The sequence below is a fragment of the Bos indicus genome, chromosome 14 (genome assembly GCF_029378745.1).
Source record: "Bos indicus isolate NIAB-ARS_2022 breed Sahiwal x Tharparkar chromosome 14, NIAB-ARS_B.indTharparkar_mat_pri_1.0, whole genome shotgun sequence".
Lineage (NCBI taxonomy): Eukaryota > Metazoa > Chordata > Mammalia > Artiodactyla > Bovidae > Bos > Bos indicus.
The window spans coordinates 74,437,256-74,464,166 of NC_091773.1; positions in this window are offsets into that span (position 1 = coordinate 74,437,256).

Sequence of the window (26,911 nt, forward strand, 5' to 3'; positions counted from 1 at the left end):
TTATATAAATATTAAACCGTGCCCAGTTGTTTCAGGACCTCGTAACATTTTTCATTCTCAGAATATCAACTCTCTCAATATTTGACGTCAATGAGAACTCTAGTTAATGGGGCAAATCCATTCCCTGGAGGTTGCATACAGTCTTGTCCTAAAACTAAATTTAAATACTCTGTTATGTTCCCAAGTATTAAGCAAGTTTTTATTAAAACAAATATTCTTATCCACTGAAGCAGACAAAAATATTGAGTCTGAGTGAGGAAAAAAGCCCTAATCAATCAAAACAGGAAAACTTTTCTGACAAAAATGATACTTTAAGTCTCTTTTTTAAAAGCATATTTTGATGTAAAAAGATACAAATATAAATGTAAGTATAGTATTTACTTGCAAAAATCACAGTGAGATTCTGTGGTATTTAAGTATATTGCTGTTAAGTTGTTAGACTAGGAAACAAGAGTCCAGAATGGCGGTGGCTAAAAGACAAGGAATGGAAAAGCCCACAAAAATAGAACAAAGGAAGCTCCAAGGACCGGAGTGAGGACCTTAGGTAGAGCAAACAACACTCCTGGCTAGCCCAATTTACATAGGGCAGGCCCAGGGGGAGAAAAAACATATAAAAAGAGGAGCCAAAGGGCTGGGGGTCTCCCTCCCCCCACCCCCACTCCCCGTGTGCTGGTGTGCTCTTCTCTTTGCGTCTTTGGGTCGACATGCCCTCACGCCTCGAGGATGGATTTTCCTGCTATTATCTAAATAAAATAGAGCTGTAACAAGGAGCTGTAACACTGATTTGTCTAAGAGCTATAACATGGTCCGTTTGAGACCTGAGAGCTATAACACGGTCTGTCCAAGACACGAGAGCTGTGACACGCTGAGGATTTTAATGTCCACAAATCTTTGTTGTGACGAGACACAACCGAGCGGAATACACTCGCCTGACATTGCCATTCATCATTATTTATTCATTGTAGTGAAACATCAATTACTTGTTTTCTAGCATACATTTTTCTTTCTCATACTAATAACACTGACTTTTTTTTGCCCCCAGGAGATCACCTCCTTCCTGTTTCAGCTCTTTGCTTCAAGTTGGGACTCTTTCTCCAGCTTCAGAAACAAATCAAATGGCTCAGACTTCAGCCAATGAATAAATGGCAACCCACTCCAGTACTCTTGCCTGGAAAAATCCCATGGACGGAGAAACCTTCAGGCTACAGTCCATGGGGTTGCAAAGAGTCGGACACGACTAAGCGACGTCACTTTCACTTTCACTGTTCCTATGGTGGCAGTGATTGGTCAGGGATGGTCATGTAACGCACAGTTAAATGCAATTATGTTTTCTGCATCTGCTTGGATAGACTCTTTTTTGCACTGAATATAAACCTCAGAGGATTAGTGACTATTGTTGTTGTAGTCATTTTGCAAACATACAGAAAATGGAATCAACTTTAAGGTAGCATATCCAGAGAAACAGAGCTAAAGAGATTGATTTTTGTATCATTGCTTGAGTCATTTGTAGCCTTGAATGAAAGACAAACCTGGATATCCATCTCTGGACTCCTTAAGTATTTGATAGAATAAATCCACCTCTCATTTTTTTTTTTTTGTGGGGGCTTATGTTGTTATCAGTGACATTACTTTACCAACAAAGGTCCATCTAGTCAAAGCTATGGTTTTCCCAGTAGTCATGTATGGATGTGAGAGTTGGACTATAAAGAAAGCTGAGCACCGAAGAATTGATGCTTTTGAACTGTGGTGTTGGAGAAGGCTCTTGAGTCCCTTAGACTCCAAAGAGATCCAACCAGTCCATTCTAAAGGAAATCAGTCCTGAATGTTCATTGGAAGGACTGATGCTGAAGCTGAAACTCCAATACTTTGGCCACCTGATGCAAAGAACTGACTCATTTGAAAAGACCCTGATACTGAGAAAGATTGAAGGTGGGAGGAGATGGGGACAACAAGATGAGATGGTTGGATGGCATCACTGACTCGATGGACGTGAGTTTGAGTAAGCCCTGGGAGTTGGTGATGGACAGGGAGGCCTGGCGTTCTGCAGTCCATGGGGTCGTAAAGAGTTGGATACGACTGAGCAACTGAACTGAACTGATGTTTTCAACAGCAGAAATAATTCTAACTGATACATTTATGAAAATTAATGGCACTGTTCTTGCTGCTGGGGCTACAAAGGGATATAAAACACTTTTTCTAACTTTAAGGAGCTCAGTTCTTAAAGAAACACACATACACAGAGGTTATTCCAATGTATGAGAGTTATTCATGGGAATGTGATAAAGAATTACAAGTTGAGGAGGAAGCAGGCCAGAGAAATGATCTCCAGAAAGGTGATACTTGAAATAATTTTTCAGGGAAACACACTTTTAAATAAAATTAGCCAGGGATTTCTTCCTAAGTTTCAGTTTCTCCAAAAGCTGATTCTGACACCAAACTTTTTGGGTATAGGTAATTTATTTGGGAGATAATTCCAGGAAGAAGAAGAGAGTGGGGGGAAATGAGACCGGAATGGGAGAAAAGCAATGAAGGATACACTGACTAAATTAGTATTTCAGCTGTAGTCCTGGAGAAAACCCTCAGGGCTATGTTATCAGCATGCTGGGATCCAGCTGGAGGGAAGCTGAAGAACGCCCAGAGGTTACAGGGTGGAGCGTCAGTTTGTATCTGCTACAATTCCCATTTTTCGTGGGAAGACTTATCTCCTCCCAGTTGTTTCTCTGAATTCCCAGACATCTATATTCTCATTGTTTTGATTGGTTCTGAGCTTCTAGTGAATTATCTCATTGTAGCTGTTTTCTTCTGTCTGCTTTGTGCCAACCTCACATGGATCTCAGCCATTGATCTCCGATTTCCTCTGCAAACTTAAAGAAGATGTTTTTCCAGCGTGTGTTTTGATGGATACATATGGGCAGCACGAGCTTTAGAAGATGAGGGTATTGGGAGAGTTTTTATCTATGAAAAAAATATATATTTTAAAATTTAGTATGACACAATCTTGGTCGAGATAACCCGAGGTCCCTATCCTGGGCTGTGTTCCTCAGGCATAGAGCCTGGGATAGGGATTCTTGTGGTTTCAGTGAAATCTGTAAGGGAATGAAGAAAGCAGGATAGGAAGAGGGGAAAAGCTAGGGAAACCATGGATCCTGAAAGGAGCTCTGGAATGAAAATAGCACCACACTGTTCTCCTTGCTAGAGCCCAAGGACAGCTCTTTATGCCTTTGCATTAGCCAGTCATTGACTGCAGGCTACCTCTCAGGCATTTCTGAACTAAGAGCTCCTATTAACAGGTATTTTTCATGAGAAAGGTGCAGCTGTGAGCTGTTGGCATCCAGTGCTCAGAGAAGCTGGCGGATGGGTGTACTCACACTTGTTTGTCAAAGGGGATGTTGTTGGAATGACAAAAATCCCTACTACGGACACTTTGCTATGATGAGTTCTCACTGGCTAGGCTCCTCCAGAGGCCCTGGCCTCCTGCAACAGGGCTCATCTCCATTTGTTTCTCTCAAGACTCTTTTGCTTCTTCAACTCCTGGCCAGCTCTATGACTTTTTTAATTTTATTTTTTATTGGAGTTTAGTCATTTCACAATGTTGTGTTACTTTCTGTTGTACAGCAAACTGAATCAACTCTATGTGTGCATAATTCTCTCTTCATTACCAGAGCATTGAATAGAGTTTCCTGTGCTATACGTAGGCTCTTGTTAGTTATATATTTTATACCTAGTAGTGTATATATCGGAGAAGGCAATGGCATCCCAGTCCAGTAATTTTGCCTGGAAAATCCCATGGATGGAGGAGCCTGGTGGGCTGCAGTCCATGGGGTCACTGAGAGTCGGACACGACTGAGCGACTTCACTTTCACTTTTTGCTTTCATGCATTGGAGAAGAAAATGGCAACCCACTCCAGTGTTCTTGCCTGGAGAATCCCAGGGATGGGGAAGCCTGGTGGGCTGCTGTCTCTGGGGTCGCACAGAGTCAGACACAACTTGAAGCAACTTAGCAGCAGCAGCAGTGTGTATATATCAATGCCAACCTCCCAATTCATCACACCAACCCACTGTTTTTTTCCTTTGGTGTCCATACATTGATACTTGAAATAAAAATTGACTTTTGATACCATATAAAACAATTGATTCTCAATATCCCTTGAAAAAGATCTTCCTTTGCCTACCCAAAGCTTGTCCTGAGTTAAATAAAGGGCTACTCACTCAAGTTATTCTGGTTCTTGATTAGTTTTATGGAAAAGTCCACAGACACCTTGGAATTTTAACCTCCACTCTCCTTTATCCATTTTGAATGTGGAGATACATTTTATCACTGAAACAAATGCCTGCATTAACAGAAGAGTTTATTCTCAGTTTGCTTTTCAACAGCAATGATTTTATCTTTGTAAAAGATGAATAACAACTAAATGAGGAGATAAGCTTGCTTTTGGTGAAAAAAGCAGCATATGTAAAGATGCAGAGAACTGAACGTGGCAGGTTTAGGGAACCTGCAATAATTAAATTGGATTTGAGTTCAAATGGTGCAAGGATCTAGCAACCAAGTGAAATGAGACGCAGAGGTAAGTAGGTAGGGGTCATAGGTTTAATGGGTTCATATGTGATATTCCTGGAGAAGGAAATGGCAGCCCACTCCAGTATTCTTGCCTGGAGAATTTCATGGACAGAGGAGCCTAGAGTCAGACATGACTGAGTGACTATCTCTCACATGATATCAAGGAGTACAGACTTTACCCTGAAGACATGCTATGCTTATTTAGACCGGCATTTAAGAAAGACTGTTCTCTATCTTCCCGGAGGAGTTTGGGCTTTTGAAGGGCAACAGTAGGAAAGGGATGTCAGTTACGGTGCTTTCCTACGGAAACATAAACAATGATGCTGTTCCTGAAATAACACTATGACAATATGATACAGAGAATGGTAAGTTTAGATGACATATGAAAAGTAAAAAAGACAGGACCAGATGATGAATAGGATCAAATAAGGGCAGTGAGTACTCAGGAGAGATTACCAACTTTGGGTAATATTACATAATATTCTCTCATCCCCTATTCTGGTTTTCTCTGTGCTCTCAATAAAATAAAAATGGTATTATGCTCTACATATTGTTTTATAACCTTTGATAGTATAAACGTCTTTCTTTATAGTAAGCCTGGTATAAAATATTAATTTCAATAACTGCTTAGTGTTTTATTATACAGATGTCAAATGATTTATTTCATCTCCTATTGTTTATTGTCTAAATATTATAAACCATGTAGTTAAATATCTTTAAAGCCAACATTTGCTTATGTTCTTAATTATTATTCTAGGATGTTCTTAGAAAAAAATTACTGCTTTTTTTTTATGGTTGCTGATAAATATGGCCAAGTTGTTCTCCAGAAGGTTTATGTACCAAAATATTCACAAAACCACCCACACTTTGATTTAAAGTGTCATGGAATTTGTACTCTGTGACTGGGACTTTCATAGATTAAGGTAAGTTCTAGTTGCGTAAATTTAAATGTTTTAATAGCTACTTTTACTTTAGCCTTATTTCTATGGAGATATTTGGGGAAGTTAGGGATTTTTACTTGTGGTAAGGAATATAGCCCCTTTTTAGTCTTGTAGATAGTTTCATCTTTCTTTTGGAAAAATAGAAAATAATCTAAAAAAAAGCCAACTTCAAGGATTTCCCTGGTGGTGCAGTGGATAAGACTCTACCTGTCAATGCAGGGGACCACTGGTCCGAGAAGATTCCACGTGCCTTGGAGCAATTAAGTCTGTGAGCCACAACTACTGAGGCTGCAAATTGCAACTACTGAGCTGGTGAGCCACGACTGAGGGCCATGCCAGGAGCCTGTGCTCCGCGAGAGAATCACCAAAGTGAGAAGCCCCTGCACCACGCGAGGGTAGTCCCAATCCCTGTAACTAGGGAAAGCCCATACGGAGCGATGAAGAATCAGCACTGCCATAAATAAATAAATAAATAAAATTGAAAAAATCAACTTCAAAAGTCATGTGTATGGTATTTATCAGTTGATAATTAGCAAATTTGTTTATATGCCTATGTCAATAAATATTTATTAAAAGCTCATACGTATTCTAGATAATGTGAATAAAACCTCTTCCCTAATGCAGATTCATTCGTGATCATGATATAACAATGATGATCATCACAAGATCTGATATTTATATGGTGTTTACTAAGGGTCAAGCACTGTTCTCTTAGCAACTCTATGAAACACTTAATATTATGATCTTCATGAAGCAGACAAAAAAGGAAATGAAAAATGAGATACTTCAATGAAACAAAGTGTGCTTTGTGCTGTAAGTCACTAGGTGTGCTAGGAGTTCACTGAAGGGCTTCCAATTCGTCTTGCAGGGGTGGGTCTTCTCAGAGGCTTCCTGGAGGAGTCAATGTGTGCACTGAGACACTAAAGCTGAAGAAAAGTTAGCTTCTGTGCTCTTTATGTATGTGTGTATGTATTTTTATCCACGACTGTGGACTTTTTAATTTGGCAACTATTACAGGAAGCAGGGAATCAATATTTACCGATCATGTCTCTTGTCTGACACTACAGCTAAGTCTTTCACACCCTCCATTTGTAAAATACGAAGACTCCTGCTTTGCAAATCTGTTGGGAGACCATCGTGAATGCAGCGTCTAGTCCTCGGTGAGAGTTTGGTGACGGCGGCCAGGAGCCCAGTGGTTTTTGTCATTTGACTCTCCTACTTTATACACGAGGGGACTGAAGCTTGGCAAAGTAAAGGGAACTTGCTCAAGGTTGCCCAGGGAACAGCACTGGCAAGATTCCAATCCAGGCTCTGCTGAATTGTCTCTCAGCACGTACCCCTCCTCTGCCCATCACAGGGATAAACCGGGAGTGGACGGCGAAGAAACTGGCCATGGGAGGCTCAGGAAACCTGAACAGCACTGCCTTTGCTCTCCATCCAAGACCTCAGTGACCTCCACCATCTTTTAAAATTCTTCTGAGTGGAAGATCTTCAGCCAGCCTCCACTGAAACTTTAGATTATTTTCTCCAGTAGAAGGCAAAGAGACAGCTAGAGCCATGGGAGTGCTCCAAGCTGTCAAAGTTTTTATTTTTTAAAAACACTTCAGCACCTCAGTTCAGTTCAATTCAGTTCAGTCGCTCAGTCATGTCCGACTCTTTGTGACCCCATGGACCGCAGCACGCCAGGCCTCCCTGTCCATTACCAACTCCCAGAACTTGCTCAAACTCATGTCCATCGTGTCGGTGATGCCATCCAGCCATCTCATCCTCTGTCATCCCCTTCTCCTCATATAAACTTTAAATAGTGTCCACCATGAGCAAACGTTGCCTTTTTCTGTGGCATGGGGTAAATAGAATGACTCTTGATACTCCTTTCTAACAGTTTTTTGTTCATTATTTCCACTCACATTTTGTATTCAATCCCCTGATTTCTGCATTCTTGCCTATCACACTACAAAAAGAGTGTAAGTAAAGCTTGCCAATTACTTTCTAGCAGAAAAATTCAATGTTTAGTTATTGTATCATTTGGCATCATACAGGAAAACCATTCAATATTCCTTTCCTTTTTTAAAGCCGATACTATCCATCTAATCATCTAAACCAGAAATCTGGAAACCGTCCCATGAACTTCGTTTCCCTCATCCATCTCATCTATAAACTCTTGTCTTTTCCTCTGACCTTTATTTTCCTACCTCTCCTATTGGACAAACATGTGGATCCTATTTGGTAGCAATTTCTAAGCCAATCTCATCTGGCTATCACAAGCTTCAAGCGTTTCTTACTGACAAGGTTTAGAGTTAAGACTGATACCCAAGATTTTGGGACAAATCACATGACTGATGTATTTCCATATTGTTTTGAAAAGCTTTATTTACTCTGGCTTCACCTACAAACTGATGAATTAGAGATAAACCACATATCCAAGTTGCTTTGACTCCTCCTGTGTTGATTCATCTTGTTAGTCCCCTGGCTTATAGGAACATTTGGGTTGTAGTCCTTTCTCCAGGCCATCAACAGCATCTATTTAACTTTGGGATAGATATTCAAGCTCTGGAAGGGTTAATTTTCCCCTATATAAATTTGGATAATAATGGTACCCTATTTCATAAGATGGTTTTCAATATTACATGACCTAATGAACATAAAACATCTCGTTTAGTGTCAGGCATGGTTAGTCAGTCAGTCAGTCACTTCAGTCGCTCAGTCGTGTCCGACTCTTTGTGACCCCATGAATCGCAGCATGCCAGGCCTCCCTGTCCATCACCAACTCCTGGAGTTCACTCAGACCCACGTCCATTGAGTCAGTGATGCCATCCAGCCATCTCATCCTCTGTCGTCCCCTTCTCCTCCTGCCCCCAATCCCTCCCAGCATCAGAGTCTTTTCCAATGAGTCAACTCTTCGCATGAGGTGGCCAAAGTACTGGAGTTTCAGCTTTAGCATCATTCCTTCCAAAGAAATCCCAGGACTGATCTCCTTCCGAATGGACTGGTTGGATCTCCTTGCAGTCCAAGGGACTCTCAAGAGTCTTCTCCAACACCACAGTTCGAAAGCATCAATTCTTCAGCGCTCAGCTTTTACAGTTCCTCAAACTATTACACAGTTGTTATTGTCATTATAATTACTACTATTCTATTTGCCTGGGAGCCCTTTTCTGAACCTCATTTTTCAATGATTTCAGTTCTCCTAGCACTATAGTCTCTGTATAACATTTATTCTCTATCCAGTAAGAAGAAAATCTCTAGAAATATGGCTTCAACCTGGCTAACTCTTGAGTTGGATCCATTACCGCATTGTCATACCTGCAGATTAAACTTCCAGACTCTGAAACATTTCTGAACCCTTGTGATATTTTGGTTTTATTCACCAACAGTCCACATTTCTCAGCTTGGTCAAGTAACTCTCTAGTGTCTACCTGAATTTTCTTTCTCAAAGAATGAGTGGCTACTTGGCTTTGGCATATTGCATGCACAATTGTATTTCCACTAAAATATAGGATGATTTTGGAGGACAGATGAATGAACTATTTCTTCAATAAGAAGGAAACAGAAAAGGCTGGATGGAATCTGAGCTTGAGGTCATAGAATTATAAAGACGATTCCAGGGATGAGTAGCAGCGTGAGTGAAATGTTGGTGGCACAAAAATGAGATGACAGGTTATGGCCCTGATTCCTGAATTTCTACAGTTTGATCATACTTGACTATGTTAGTTCCTACTGAAATTAATACTGTTGGAGTAGGGCATGCTTCTTGTCTACTTCCTACCTGATTTCAAACTAAATTGAACTCAGAGATAAGATTAAAACCTGTGCAGCTTCACTCAGCTCTTGTGACAATCTACCTACCCAATTAAAGGGGCATTGAAACTGGGAAATACAGTCTTTGCTTTGTTTCCTTCTAATTCATCATTATTGATTCATAGATCACTCCTCACATGATCAAGGTGCTTTACAATACAGTAAACATCACAACAGAACTCTCAGATAAATACAATCAAACTACAGAACTAACAACAACACAACTGGAATGAAGCAACATTAGATCAAATTTCAAAGATGCTGAGAAGTGGCGTATACAAAATGTAATTCTAACTGGAGACAAGATGAGCAAAGATACACAAAAATTTCACAACCAAGAATGAAAGCCATTAAAGATGCTATGATACCCTAGTGATCACAGAACTAGTGGAATAATTTTACAAAGATATTACCTTATAATGATGAGAAAACCAACCTCACTTGGGTTTAAGCTCACAAAAAGAGGCCAGAAAGCCAACTGTGTATTTTTTAGGGTTAGATCTTGAAGGAGTAGGAGAGCCAAGAATGAGAGTGCCTCCCTTGATGCCCTTTTCTACCCGGTGCCCTGACGGTGTTACAAGTGCAATCTCAGCTCTCAAGAGATGTTCTGGCTTTTTGTCCTCTGCCCTTTGTTCCTATTGGCCAAACATCTTATAAAATTTCCTCTCTATGTTTGCATGGTTTTGTTCTTGTGTCACTGTTAACATCTTTCTTATTTTAGGGAGCTATTGAGTGGTGCTTGGTATCGTGGAGAGAATATTGATCTGTAACTGAAAAGATAAGAATCTCATTCTGGTTCAGACTGGGTACTTTATCTCTCAGGTCAGAATTGGCAGACTATAGCTTGTGGCCAAGTCTGGTCTGCTTCTAGTTTTTATTCCACTTTTGAGCTAAGAATGGATCATACATTTTAATGTTTTTTTTTTTTTAAATATCAAAAGAAGAATAATAAAGCATGACATACAAATTATATGGAATTCAAAATTTCAGGATTCACTAATAAAGTTTATTGAAACTCAGTATAGTTACATGTTTCCATATTGTCTATGGTTGCTTTCATGAAACAATGGCAAAGTTGAATATTTGTGATAAAGACAGTATCCGCTCTCTCAATCAAGATGAAAGCCAAAGAAAAAATATTTACTATCTGGCTCTGAATTTACAGAAGAAGTTTGCTGGCTTCTGTCTTGGGTCTTCAGATTCCTTCATAAGATATATATTAAGGAAGAATATATATATATATATAAATGCTGGACAAGCATTTCAAGAATGTTATCTTCTCCTTTCTCATATGAAAAAAGAATTGACTTTAAAAGGTATAAAGCCTGTTCCAAACACTGTTTAACATACAAACCACAATGTAGCTAAGCTGTAAAAAAACTCAATTGTATATTATTTTCGAAGTCTCATCATCATCATCTATTACAGGGCTTGCTCTAATAAAATAAGTAACGGTAACAGTGGAACAGCTGTCCTGACACCTACCTGCACAGTAACCCATTGGAAAAGCAATCTTTGGAAGCTTGCCTATTGGAGTAGTAATACTTGTCTTGACAGCCTTAGTCAATTTTAATCTTTGACTAAGTACTAGGATAGTAATCTCTGAATGATTGAATAAGTCACCCTGAGTCCATTCTCTGGATCAAACCCAGGTTTCCTGTATTGCGGGTGGATTCTTTACCATCTGAGCTACCAGGGAAGCCCAAGAATACTGGATTGGATAGCTTATCCCTTCTCCAGGGGATCTTACCTATCCAGGAACTGAACCAGGGTCTCCTGCATTGCAGGCAGATTCTTTACCAGCTGAGCTACCAGGGAAGCCCTATTCTCTGATATAAACACAGTTGAATCACATGATTTTTTTTCTTAAATGGGAACTTTAGAAACAAAATAAAATAATTAGAAATAAAGAACCAAGGCAAAAGGTAGGATGCAATGTGTGTGTCTCCACTAACGAAATGAGTTTATATATCTGTATTCATTGGACTGAGATTACTTCTAAAAACCTTCACAATTCATTTCTGACCCTCCAGTGCCTTATACAGCACCTGTGTGTGAAAGTCACTCTGTCATGTCCTACTCTCTGTGACTCCATGGACGTAGCCACCAAGCTCCTCTGTCCATGGAATTTTCCAGGCAAGAATACTGGAGTGAGTTGCCATTTCCTTCTCCAGAGGAGCTTCCCCACTCGGGGATTGAATCTGTGTGTCCTGCACTGCAGGCAGATTCTTTACCATCTGAGCCACCAGTGAATTTAGGTGAGTAAATAAAAAAAGAGAAGAAAGAAGAAAAATTATATAGTGATAAAATACACATTTTTCCAAAGCAGAGAATAATTGAGTATATAAATCAGCATAGGAGCAATAGGGTTGACATGGTTCCACCTTTAAGAAAGTGAAATTTTCTTTCTCTTTTGACATAGCTGATTACACTGAGAATGTTGGTTCACATCAAGTCTCCAATGTCTTTTCTTCAACATTATGTTTCATTATGACTTGAAGTGCTCTCTTCTCCAGTCTCTTGTTCTGAATTCAGATATTCACCACTCATGTAGATTAAGAGATGGCTGTCGTATTTACTAAATATCTAATTGCCCTATTCCAAGGGCTTTCTGGAAAACAATGTTGTGACAATATGTTTGGGATGAACAAAATTATCTCTGAGCAATTTATGCAAGGACAAATTTCAAAGTAATTACAGAAACTTTTTATTTTTTTCCAGAGTCACTGTGAGTGAGACATTTACAAAGTCTTATTGTATTTAATTGTCATAGCAATCCTGAAAAGTGTCTTATAGGTTAGGACACAGAGACAGAAAGAAAATAAGGACTTTCCCAAAGGAGGAAAAAAATGACGGTTAATTCTAAAGCCCAGATGACCAAGTGAAATATCTTAATCAGTGGCATTCTTGATCTTATTTTTTGTGAGATGATAGAGCTTCAGGCGATTCATTCAAAGACTAAGACCCTATCCTTTTGAAAGAAAGTGTCTCTGAATATTTTCTATTTTTCCTGACACCCTCACTCTGCAATGATGATTAGTCAGATTGAAGGAAATACCTGCCACTCTGACTGGTGGCCCGCATAGAGATGCATTTGCTTCTATCCTGAATCTGAAAGAAGGTCTTCAGATAATCAAGTCAATCTGACAATCAATGAAGAAAAACTTCAGGACTGGTTCATTGTGATTTCCTAGCCAAAAGTGCTGGGAAGCTATTTGTGAGAATTTCAAAGGAAGCTGGTTGACACAAAACCAAAGAAAAATAATATTTCAGAAAGGGAGGAAACATTAAATATCAATTAAAGTCATTTTTTATACTATTGTGATAAACATTACTCACCATGTGCTACATTCACCTTAAAGGTTAATGAAACCTTTACTATATATTAAAATAAACAAAGATCAGTGTTGGAGAGTAACAGACTATTTGGGCCAGTTAGATCTAAGTGCAACATTGTAATGTTTCTACTAAAGACAAAATTCTGTCTTTAGTACTATTTTATGTATTTAATACTATGTATTTAGTACTAATTTTAGGAATATTTTATATATTTGTTTTAGTATTTTACATAAAATATAAATAATATACATAAATACACTATTTAATATATTTATGTATTTATTTTTAGTACTAGTTTATGTATTTAGTACTAACTGACTTCTGTGAGCTTTTGAATCAGTTTAGCCATCATGAAAAACAGCACTGATTTAAATGCCCTTCTTTACTTTCAGTTCCACTTTCGCCTAGAGTCAAGTTATAGCTCATTGTACTTCTTTCTGGAAGAGCGTTAGTCAAGCGACATCTTCTTATTATGGAGGGGTATTTGGGGAATGAACAATTTCTTGGCTATGAGCCACTGTCATTTAAATAATTGGTAGTTTAGTTGGGAAATAAACTAAGATATATTTGAATTCCAAGGTTTAAATAAACTGTTGAGTTACAGAGGTAAGAAATTCAAGGTAGAAAATTGAAGAATTTACCATTTTAAATTTTGATAGGTATTTAAAAATTCTATTCAACTGCTAATAAAATGGTACCCTCTCATTTTCACAAATGTCTCAACTAAATTATTCACATTATTTTATGAAGAGTGCTTGGTTTCTGTAAGTTCATACTTAAAAAATAACAGGTTCCTTCCTGGAAGCAAATATATGCAGACTTCCATCCTAGAGAGTCCTGTGATATATAATTGTACACTTTAAAAGGCAAATTTTATAGTATGTGGATGATATATCAATAAAAAAAATAAGCAAATAAGAAGTAAAAGAAAAATATGAAGTTATTTTTTAATAGACATGTTGTTATGGACTGAATTGTGTACCTTCAAAATTCATATGCTGAAGTCCTAACATCCAGAATGTGACTGTATTTGGAGCTAGGTAGTTAAGGTAAAATGAGATAATATTAATGGCCTCAAATCCAATATACCTGGCATCCTTATAAAGAGGTTGAGATGCAGATACAGAGAGGAGACCATCTGAAGATAATGAAAGAAGATTCTATCCACAAGATAAGAAGACCTCAGGAGAAAGCAGTCCTATCCCAACTAGAGCTCAGACCTCTAGCCTCCAAAACTATGAGAAAATAAACACTTGTAGTTTAAGCATTCTAGTCTGTGGTGCATTGTCGTGGCAGCCCTAGAAAACAAATATACATGTTATCCTCACTTTAATAGTTTTAGCTTGATTTCTTTTTGACCTGTTTGCATACAGCAACATATATTTTTATGCTAGCTAGCCAAATGTGTCAGAAATCATTTGCCTTATGTTTTTCAGGTATTTTATTTTTTATATCTATTCAGGTAGTGCAAGTGGAGTGAGAGTCACTGTTTAACTTTTAATATCTTTATTGTACTGTTCTTAATATACTTGAAATGATTTCTTTAGTGATATCCTTTTCTTTGTAATTAAATGTACTGATTGGATTTTACTGTATGTTTGAATGATCTACCTAAAAGGTGCCTTCCTCCTTACTCATTTTCTGCTTTGTATTGAAATTTGAACAAGCACAGTAGCAATTTACCTTTTTCCTCCCATGTATACACACTCCATGCTTTGGAATGGTTGTTGGATTGCACTAAGCTTGAATGACTTTCAGCAACCTCAATTTGGGCTTGCTTATGAACAAGGGCCAAGGAACCGAGGCCTCCTGAAAGCATCTAACCTTTATCTAAGATTTTCTAGAATGGCTCTTGTGGCTGTTTCCTTAGAGAAAGCTAGATGAAAGGGTTATACTTGGGTTCTCTTTTTTGAGAAGGAGATAACTAGGTCTGATCTTCATGACTTTACTTATTTCCTATGTAAGTTTTTTTCTTTAATCAAGAAATATGCTAACCAGCTGTTCTCAGAATTTTCTCAGATTTTTTCCTCAATGTGTGACTTTGAGACATATTGGCAAGAGAAGGTGTGAATATTCAAATGAATTTCCTAGAAAGGATATAAAATCTACTTAGATTTAAAAAATTTTCTTTAGTACAACTTTTTTCCTATTGCAAAGTGCAAATGCATTAGGTGGGAGCAAACCCTCATTGTAAAAGCTACTTTGGGGAGATTCACAAATACTCATTTTTTTTTCCCCTTTCTCTTCTATCTCATAGATACAAGCATCTCCTGGGCACTGGGAATGCTGTTGGGCAGAAATATATGTAAGCAATCCGGTTTATGAACAGCTTATAGCTTAGTAGGGAAGATGACATCAAATAAATAATGACATAAAAAATCACATACATTATGATATAAATGATTAATTATTGGTTTGATATGGTCCTAAAGAAGAGAAACAGAGTACTCTGAGGATGTGGACTATTGAAATTTATCCTTATCTTTGTGGCCAGTTGGCTAGTGAGGCTTCCCCAAGACTGATAAGGAAGGAAGAGTCTAAATCATTCAGTTCCAGGTTAAAGATTTTGGCTTTTATCTTGAGAAAAGTGAGAAAGCATAAAATAGATATAAAAATGAGGTCATAATCACACAAAACAGCCCTGCAGAAAATGGATTTACGAGGCGATGGAAAGAGGCGAATGAACTGGGCTTCATTCTAGTATTCTATGATGGAGAGAGTGATGGCTTCAATGTATGTGTTGACAGTGAGTAATGTAGCAAAGGGGACAGATTCTTGAGACATTCAAGTAGAGATAATAAGACTTGGGATGATACGTACGAATATGAGAGTTGGACCATAAAGAAGGCTGAACACCGAAGACTGATGATTTCAAATTGTGTTGCTGGAGAAGACCCTTGAGTGTCCCTTGGACTGCAAGGAGATCAAACCAGTCAATCCTAAAGGACATCAACCCTGAATATTCTTTGGAAGGACTGATGTTGAAGCTGAAGCTTCAATACTTTGGCCACCTGATGTGAAGATACGACTTTAGAAAAGAGTCCTTTTCCCTGATGCTGGGAAAGATTGAAGGCAACAGGAGAAGGGAGTGGCAGAGGATACGATGGTTCAGTAGTATCACTGACTCAATGGACATGAATTTGAGCAAACCCTGGGAGATGCTGAAGGTGAGAGAAGCCTGGCACATGGAAGTCCATAGGGTGACACATAGTTGGACATGACTTAGTGACTGAACAACAACAATGAAGGATGACATGGGTGGTGAAAAACAGAAATAAATCAGGGATGAGTCCACAATTTCTGGTTTTAATAACTGGATGGAGGGGAGCACCATTTACGGAAATACAGTGTATGTTAGTTGTACTTTATGATCATTAAATCAGTATGTATACATCTAGAAGGCTACAGGACTCATCAGTTCAGGGGTGCAACATTCAAATAGCTCCGGTTTAAAGTCTACTTGCTTACACAGAAATCCCACTTCTTTGTAGTAACTTCTAGAAATTCTGAAAGAACTGTATGTGTTTCTGTATGTATAACTATAGTCATTAAACTATCTAGGACTCTGATCGGAGAAGGCAATGGCACCCCACTCCAGTACTCTTGCCTGGAAAATCCCATGGGTGGAGGAACCTGGTGGGCTGCAGTCCATGGGGTCGCACAGAGTCGGACACGACTGAGCAACTTCACTTTCACTTTTCACTTTCATGCATTAGAGAAGGAAATGGCAACCCACTCCAGTGTTCTTGCCTGGAGAATGCCCAGGGACAGGGGAGCCTGATGGGCTGCTGTCTATGGGGTCACACAGAGTCGGACACGACTGAAGTGACTTAGCAGCAGCAGGACTCTGATCCTGTTGTCTTTTTGTGTTCTACAGTATGATTTGAGGGTTCTGCCTCCACTAGAAGAAGTCCCAGTTTTCTTGCTCCTGCTGCCCTCTGTTAGGTTAAGATAACCTACTGCTGCTGATACTGGAGGTCATCCTCATGACTGCCAGCAAATCCGAGACGTTAGCTTGCAGTATTAGCTACTCTGAACAGAACTCCAAAATCCTGGTACCAGTAGGGGATCTGCACTGTCTAAAATTGTTTCACAATTAAGAAGTGGAAACCTTTTTTTCTTCTTCTCTCATTTATGGTAGGATCAGCTGGAAGAATTACTCAGGCTCCAAAGCGCTCCAAAGCATTCCAAAGAATCTTCATTTCATTCAACCTTGGGAGTGCATCATCAGTAGGGTGCTGGGTTCAGAGGGTTCCCTGTTCCAGTTTTGGTAGCAGCCCTGTATCTGAAGTGGTTTTTTGTCTCCATCTCAAAGGACTCACATCTGTTGACTCCTTCCTTTTATGTTGCATTCTCTTTACAGGACTCTGTTGTACATTTTTGCACCATGGTTTATATTTGGGGCTCCCCAAGTCTATCAGAAATGTCTCTATATCATGTATTTTCTTCACCATAATGGCAAGTTCCAATCTCTCTTCTCTAGCATCCACACTCCTTCTCCTTGGACTCTATATAAATTAATATAGGTAATTAGATCCTCGAGAGAATGAATGACCTGATTCAATATGACTCTATAGTTGTGAGATAATAATGGGTTATATGAGAGTATTTTGCATTTTAGTTTCTCATGTCAAATGTTTGAAGACAACATAAGGCTTACAAAAGACAACTTCACTAAGACTATTTTTAAATTAAAAAAAAAATTCATTTTATATTAGCACATAACTGACTAACAATGCTGTGTTAGTTTCGGGTGTATAGCAAAGTGATTCAGTTTTCCATATACTTGTGTCAATTCTTTTTCAATTTCCTTTCCCATTTAGGTTATTACAGAATACTGAGAAACAGTCCCCGTGCTATACAGTAGGTCCTTGTTGGTTATCTATTTTAAAATAGCAATGTGAACATTTAAGATTTTAAAGTAAAAATTTTCAGTAAAGGGGTGCACATGTGGTGGGTAAGACGCCACTTCCTGGTATGGGAAAATCGGCTGAATGTATCCAGTAAACTCAGGGAAACTTCCAGGCTACATATGTACGCAATGCACTCCTACCTCTTCTTGCAGACTCTGCTAATAAGATTAATGTTTCAAGCTTATATATCAGCTCACCTCAAAAAACTGAGTTTTTTTTTTTTTTTTTTTTCTATGCTACATGAGTTTCTATGAGGTTGCCATGATTGATCTGGTTTTTTTTTTTTTTTTTTTTACTATTTTGGTGACTTGAAATGGCAACCCACTCCAGTATTCTTGCCTGGAGAATCCCATGGACAGAGGAGCCTGACATGTTTACAGTCCATGGGATCTCAAGTGTTGGACACGACTTAGCAACTAAACCACCACCACAGTTTTCTTGGATACTTTGAACTGGTTTTGGGTATAAATTCTATTTTCATGTCTTAAAATATGGGAGGTGCCACAGAGCCTTTAGAAATAATAAATTATTAATTTTGTGAGATTATTACAAGATTGCCTTTCTTTTGGAGAAGGGAATGGCAACCCACTCCAGTATTCTTGCCCAGAGAATCCCATGGACAGAGGAGCATGGCAGGCTATAGTCCATGGGATCACAAAGGGTTAGACATGGCTGAGCAAGGAACACACACCTTTCTCTTAACATTTAAAGACACAGATACAGCAATCTATATCTACAATGGAAAGCGTCTCAGCATTAGGTAGCTCATTAACTTGAAATGTTTAGCGAACATGCAGAGGTGAGGCCAAAAAACCTGAGCACCAGGGACTGTGTGACCAAGGAAGAAGAAAGGAATTCACTCTTGTAGTCGGGGGTGCAGCAGATTACCCTACCACAATTAGCCTGAGACTGCGGATCTTGGAAGTAAGTACAAGTTGAACTAAGGCCATATCTGAGTCTGAACTGAGCTCACTGTTTCCAGGTCCAGAGGCCTTCCTAGAAATATCGGAGGACCTTCATGGTAAGCAGACTGTCGGATGCTCCCTGCATGGCGAGGACAATGGAGGACTCAGGAAGACATTCTTCTTACTGCCCTCTCTCTCTCTCCCTGTGTATGTGCACACACACAGTGTCTTTTTTCTTTTTTATATCATCCTATTGTTATTCTTTATTATTCCTTTAATTTTTATTTTTCAGCTTACTTTTTGCTTTTTAAAAAACTTATTTTTAAATAAATTTATTTTATTCTATTTTTCTTATTTGTATATTGCTCTTTTAAAAAATATTATATTTTCCCCGCATATTTTTGATTTTTTAGTTTTGCTAGTCTAGTTTTTTGGATTTATTTTCACATATGGATGTTTTGTTTATTGGCTCATGTAATCTCTTCTGGTTCCTGTTTTTTATTTATTTTCACTTTTCTCTCTCTTCTTTTCTTTTTGTGAAAGTGAGTTTCTTTGGGTGTTCTTGTCTGTTGAGTGGTTTTATTTTGTTTTTCTACCATTTTTCTTGGAGGTTTGTCTATCCATTCTTTATTTTGTTTGTAAGTTTGGTTGACTTCATCTCTTTTTTTACCCTCTATCTCTTTCTTTCTCTATCTCTTCTATGCTGTGTGGTTTAGGGAGTCTTGGGGCTATAGTAAAGAATTAGAACTGAACCTCTGAGGTAGGAGACCTGATTCCAGGACATTGGACCACCAGAGAACTCCTGATCCCTTGAAACATTAATAGGTGAGAGCTCTCCCAAAGGTCTTCATCTCAACATAAAGACAAGACCCTACCAGAAAGTCACAAGCTCCAGCGGTGGACGCATCATGCCAAACAGTCAATAAAGCAAAAACACAATCCTGCCCATTAGCAGACAGGGTGCCCAAAGCCATACCAAGCCCAGGGACAGTGCAAAACACACCACTGGAATCAGCACTGCCTTTCAGAGAGAAAAGATCTGGCTATGCCCACAAGAACACACAAGAATCCCAGCAACCAGATAACCTTCACAAGGCACTGGCCCTCCCACTGGGGGCAAACTCCACAAATAAGAATAACTATGACCTTACAACCCATAGAAAGGATATACCAATTATAGGAAATCAAACAAAATGAAAAGACAGAGAAACATGCAGCAGATAAAGGAAAACTATAAAAATCCCAAAGACCAAATATATGGAGCAGAAATAGGCAATCTACTTGAAAAAGAATTCAGAGTAATCATAGTAAAGATACAAATTGAAAGATAAAAGTTGAATGATCATCACAATAGATGCAGAAAAAGCATTTGATAAAATTAAGCACACATTTATGATAAAAACTTCAAAAAATGGTCATAGAAGGAACCTATCTCAACATGGTAAAGACAATATATGATAAACCAAAACAAACATTCTCAATGGTGAAAAACTGAAAACATTCCCTTTAAGATCAGCAACAAGACAAGGGTGCCTACACTCACTTCTATTATTCAACATAGTTTTGGAAGTCCTAGCTACAGCAATCAAAGCAGAAAAAGAAACAACAGGAATATGGATTGGAAAAGAAGAATTAAAACTCTCACTGTTGCAGATGACATGACACTATACATAGAAAACCGTAAAGTTACTATCAGAAAATTACTAGAGCTAATCCATGAATTTAGCAGTCACAGGATACAAGATCAACACATAGAAATCACTTGCATTCCTACTTGCTAACAATAAAAAATCAGAAAGAGAAATTAAGGAATCAATTTCATTCATCATTGCAACAGAAAGAATAAAATTATCTAGGAATAAACCTACCTAAGGAGACAAGGGAACTGTATAAGAAAGTTATAAGACACTGCTGAAAGAAATCAAAGATGATATAGATGGAGAGATAGTCTATGTTCCTGGTTTGAAAGAATCAATATTGTGAAAAAGACTATACTACGAAGTGCAGCCTACAGATTCAATGTGATCCCTATCAAATTACCAATGTAATTCTTCACAGGACTAGAACAAAAAGTTTCACAATTATTTGGAAACACAAAAGACCTAATTAGACATGAAAAGATGCTCAGCATCACTCATTAGAGAAATGCAAATCAAAGCTACAATATGATACTACCTCACACCAGTCAGAATGGCCACCATCAAAAATTCTACAAATAATAAATGCTGGAGATATTGTGGAGAAAATGGAAGACTCTTGCATTGTTGGTGGGAATGTAAATTGATATAGCTACTATGGAAGAGAGTATGGAGATTCCGTAAAAAACTAGGAATAAAACCACCATATGACTCAGAAATCCTACTCCTAGGCATATACCCTGAGGAAACCCAAAACTGTAAAAGATACATGTACCCCAATGTTCATTGCAGTACTATCTACAATAGCTAGAACATGGAAGCAACCTAAATGTCCATCCACAGATGAATGAGTAAAGAAACTGTGGTGCATATATACAATGGAATACCACTCAGCCATAGAAAGGAACACATTAGAGGCAGTTCTAATGAGGTGGAGGAACCTAGAGCCTATTATACGGAGTGAAGTAAGTCAGAAAGAGAAAGAGAATTATAATTATTGTATGCTGCTACTGCTGCTAAGTCGCTTCAGTTGTGTCTGACTCTGTGCGACCCCATAGACGGCAGCCCACCAGGCTCCCCCGTCCCTGGGATTCTCCAGGCAAGAACACTGGAGTGGGTTGCCATTTTCTTCTCCAATGCATGAAAGCAAAAAATGAAAGTGAAGTCGCTCAGTCGTGTCCGACTCTGTGCGACCCCATGGACTGCAGCCTACCAGGCTCCTCCACCCATGGGATTTTCCAGGCAAGAGTACTGGAATGGGTTGCCATTGCCTTCTCCGAATTATTGTATACTAATGCAAATATATGGAATCTAGAAAGATGGTACTGATGAAATTATTTACAGGGAAGCAATGGAGACACAGATATAGGGAATAGGCTTATGGTCATGGCGGGGGTGGGGTGGAAGAAGAGGGTGAGATGTATGGAAAGAGTAACATAGAAATTTACATTACCATATGTAAAATGATAGCCAATGGGAATTTGCTGTATGACCCATGGAACTTAAACAGGGGCTCTGTAACAACCTAGAGGGGGGATGGGGAGGGAGATGGGAGCGAGTTTCAAGAGCAAGGGGACTCTTCCCTTTAAAAATGAACCAATTTATACATTATAAATAGTAAGCATGAGTATTTTTTTCCCCACACATTGTCAAGAATGGGCATTATCAACCTTCAATCTTTGTCAATATGTTATGTGAATAATTATTTCTAAGGTCTTATGTTTTAAGAATTATGAGGCTATTTAATTATCTATTGCTGGGTAACAAATCATCCCAAATCTTGGCAGCTTAGCACAACAAACCTTTATTATCTCACAGTTTCTGTGGAAACAGGGATATGGATGACAGGTGTAGCTTAGCTGGGAGCCTCAGGCTCAGGCTCTCAGGCAGGCTGCCATCAAATTATTGGCAGGGGCTACAGTCATCTCAAAGCTCAACTGGGGGCAAGTCCCCTTCCAATATTGCTTGCATGGTTGCTGGCAGGTCTTGTATCTTTTCCATATAGATCTCTCCACCCGCACCCTGAGTGTCCTCTTGACATGGCAGCAGGTGGTCCAAGGATGCTGAAGCCAAAGAAAGGAAGCTACAGCCCTTAATCACGGTAATGACATACATCACTTTTGCTTTTTCTATTTGTCAGGAACTGTTACCAGATCCAGCCCACACTTGAGAGGAGGATAATACACAAGGATAAGAATCAGTAGGAGCCACCTTGGGGACTGCATATCTACCAGGGATATAGAACAATTTTTTTCTGTGCATGTGACTTGGTGTGTGTCCTATAAAGATACTTTAAGATGTTTATATTTTCAGGCTTATCCATATGTGCTCTGAATTTATTACTATACTTAGGGCTTCCTAATTCTTAGAATACTTTCAAAAACTAAACACTTGAATGGTTTCTTGAATTATTTTTATATTTAAATATTTAACACATTTGACCAATTTGGATGTTACAAATAATAAGGTAAGAGTTTTGTTTTATTTTATCCAAATAGTGAGCTATTTATCTAAATAATATATAGTATATAATTCAGCTTTCCTTTCCCTAATTTGAAATGCATGATGATAGCATTTTACCCCATTCTGCTAAAAATAGATAGATTTCTCCTCAAATTCTTATGATTGCTTGTTATAATAAAATAAGTATAACCTGGGAGAATAAAGCTTATTTTGAAAACAATCCTCTAACTGTACATGTCACCAAACCATTATTCTAAAATTTAATGTATTCAATATTTATGTCATCCTGTGTCATACAACTTAAACTTTTAAGGACTTAATTATGCGATCCATGTAGGTATAAATTTAATATCTACTAAGTGAAGCTGTATTTTGAAGTCATCAGCAATCAGTTGGTTTTGGCACTACTAAGATATACTCCATAGTGAAAATTAGAAATTAGCATTTTCCTAGGACAAATAAAATTATTTGTATGTCTAGATTCTTACTCCTACTCACCCAAGACCTAGAACTGCTGAGAAGGTGATCTATCAGTGTTTCTGGGTAGTTATCAGTTGCCAATTACATATTTCATAATTGAGAAAGTGAGAAACTTCTTTCAGTTTCTCAAAATCCCCCTCTATATAATCTCCCTTTTAGCTGCAAATTTTCCATTCAGTTAAGTGGGTTCCCCTTTTTCCATAAGAACATGGTGGGCTAATGATGGGCTAAGTCTTGCATCTACAGTCACTCTGAAATGGGAGGATACTCAACATCTATTGTATTATTCCCAGCTTCTCATGAAGATCTAGGACTTCAGGAATTTTGCTTCTTATTCAGTGAAACTTGTTGTCTATATTATTTTTTACTGTTATTATAGCTACTTTGTTATATTTACCTACTTTCTGATTATCAGTACACATGTCATTTCATCTATTTGACTATTACCTCCTTGAAATTGGCGTAGATGGTAAAGCGTCTGCGTGCAATGCGGGAGACCTGGGATCAATCCCTGAGTTGGGAAGATCCCCTGGAGACAGAAATGGCAACCCACTCCAGTACTCTTGCCTGGAAAATTCCATGGACTGAGGAGCCTGGTAGGCTACAGTCCATAGGGTTGCAAAGAGTTGGACATGACTGAGCAACTTCACTTCTTCCTTGAAATTACACTACACTTCATAAGTTTCGTATGCTCTTCAGGGCTTAACACAGTGCATTGCATGTGTTAAGATAATGTCACAGATAATGAAAAAAATATTTTTTGAATGAAATAAATCATAATACACTGCTTGGTGCATTTTGTCCAGGACTAAGAAAATACATTTTCTATACTAAGTATGGGGCTTCTCTTGTGGCTCAGTGGTAAAGAATCTGCCTGTAGTGCAAGAGCCATAGGAGATGTAGGTTCAATCCCTGAGTTGGGAAGACCCCCTGGAGGAGGGTATGGTAACCCACTCCAGTATTCTTGCCAGGAGAATCCCATGGAGGGAGGAACCTGGTGGGCTACAGTGTATATGGTCACAATGAGCTGGACATGACTGAAGTGACTTAAGCCTTCATCCACACTAAGTATACATGCCCCTTCATGGGTCACAGCTTTATCATGGTGAAGGGGCTTGTGTAATCAATGAAGCTATGAGCCATGCCATGGAGGACCACTCAAGATGGACAGGTCATAGTGAAGAGTTCTGAAAAAAACGTGGTCCACTGAAGAAAGAAATGGTAACCCACTCCAGAATTCTTGCTGTGAGAACACTATGGATGGTATGAAAAGGCAAAAAGAAATGATGCCAGATCAGCCCCTCCTCAGATTGGAAGGTGTCTGATATGCTATTGGGGAAGAGCAGAGGGCAATTACTAATAGATCCAGTAAGTATGAAGTGGCTCGGCCAAAGCAGAAATGATGCTTTGCTGTGGATGTGCCTGATAGTGAAGGTAAACTCTGAAGCTGTAAAGGATGATATTGCATAGGAACCTGGAATGAGAGGCTCAGGAGTAAAGGCAAATTGGATGTGGTCAATCAGGAGATGGCAAGATTGAACACTGACCTAATAGGAATCAGATCAGATCAGATCAGATCAGTCTCTCAGTCGTGTCCGACTCTTTGCGACCCAATGAATCGCAGCACGCCAGGCCTCCCTGTCCGTCACCAACTCCTGGAGTTCACTGAGACTCACGTCCATCGAGTCAGTGATACCATCCAGCCATCTCATCCTCTGTCGTCCCCTTCTCCTCTTGCCCTCAATCCCTTCCAGCATCAGAGTCTTTTCCAATGAGTCAACTCTTCGCATGAGGTGGCCAAAGTACTGGAGTTTCAGCTTTAGCATCATTCCTTCCAAAGAAATCCCAGGGCTGATCTTCAGAATGGACTGGTTGAATCTCCTTGCAGTCCAAGGGACTCTCAAGAGTCTTCTCCAACACCACAGTTCAAAAGCATCAATTTTTCGGCGCTCAGCCTTCTTCACAGTCCAACTCTCACATCCATACGTGACCACAGGAAAAACATAGCCTTGACTAGATGGACCTTTGTTGGCAAAGTAATGTCTCTGCTTTTGAATATGCTATCTAGGTTGGTCATAACTTTCCTCCCAAGGAGTAAGCATCTTTTAATTTCATGGCTGCAGTCACCATCTGCAGTGATTTTGGAGCCCCCCAAAATAAAGTCTGACACTATTTCCACTGTTTCCCCATCTATTTGCCATGAAGTGGTGGGACCGGATGCCATGATCTTCGTTTTCTGAATGTTGAGCTTTAAGCCAACTTTTTCACTCTCCACTTTCACTTTCATCAAGAGGCTTTGTAGTTTCTCTTCACTTTCTGCCATAAGGTGGTGTCATCTGCATATCTGAGGTTATTGATATTGTGAACTAAAATGGATGGGAATACACTGTGTGTGCATGCTGTGCACTTAGTCGCTCAGTCATGCCGGACTCTTGTGACCCCACAGACTGAACCTGCAAGGCTCCTCTGTCCATGGGATTGATTATACAGGCAAGAATACCAGAGTAGGTTGCCATTTCTTTCTCCAGGGGATCTTCCCAATCCAGGGATCGAACCCAGGTCTCCTGCATTGCAGACTCTTTACCGGCTGAGCTATGAGGGAAGCCCATGGATGGGAATGGGAAAATTTAATTCAAATGACCATTATTTCAACTACTGTGGGAAAGAGTTCATTAGAAGAAATGTATCAGCCTTCATAGTCAACAGATTTCAAAATGCAGTACTTAAATGCAGTCTCAGAAATGATAGAATGATCTTGGTTCATTCCCAAGGCAAACCATTCAACATCACAGTAATCCAAGTCTATGCCCTAAGCACTGATGCCAAAGAAGCTAAAGTTGATGGTTCTATTAAGACCTATATCACTATCTGGAGCTAACAACAACATAAAGATGTCCCTTTTATCATAGAGGATTCGAATGCACAAGTAGGGAATCAAGAGATGACCAGAATAATAGGCAACTTTGGCCTTGGAGTACAAAATGAAGCAGGGCAAAGGCCAACAGAGTTTTGTCAAGAGAACATGCTGGTTATAGCAAACACCTTTTTCCAACAACGCAAAAGAGGACTCTACACATGGACATCACAAGATGGTCAACTCTGAAGTCAGATTGATTATGTTCTTTGCAGCCAAAGATGGAGAAACTCTATACAGTCAACAAAAACAAGACTGGGAGCTGACTGTGGCTCAGATCATGAGCTCGTTATTGCAAAATTCAGGCTGAAATGGAAAAAAGTAGGGAAAACCATTAGACAATTCAGGTATGACCTAAATCAAGTCCCTTATTATTATAGAGTAGAGGTGATAAATAGATCCAAGGGGTTAGATCTGGTAGACTGAGTGCCTAAAGAAATGTAGACAGAGGTTCGTAATATTGTACAGGAGGTAGTGATCAAAATGATCCCAAAGGAAAAGAAATGCAAGAAGGCAAGGTGTTTGTCTGAGGAAGCTTTACAATAGCTGAGAAAAGAGAAGTGAATAGCAAGGGAGGAAGGGAAAGATATACCCATCTGAATGAAGGGTTTCAGAGAATAGCAAGGAAAGATAAGAAAGACTTCTTAAGTGAATAATACAAATAAATAGAAGAAAACAATATAATAGGAAAGACTAGAGATCTCTTTAAGAAAATCGGAGATGTTAAGGGAATATTTCATGCAAAGATGGACATAATAAAGGCCAGAATTGATATTGACCTATAAAAGCAGAAGAGATTAAAAAGAGGTGGCAAGAATACAAAGAATGATACAAAAGAGGTCCTAATGATCCCAATAACCATGATGGTGTGGCCACTCACCTAGAGCCAGACATACTGGAGTGTGAAGTCCAGTGGGCCTAGGAAGAATAGCTACAAACAAAGCTGGTGGAGGTGGCTGAGTTCCA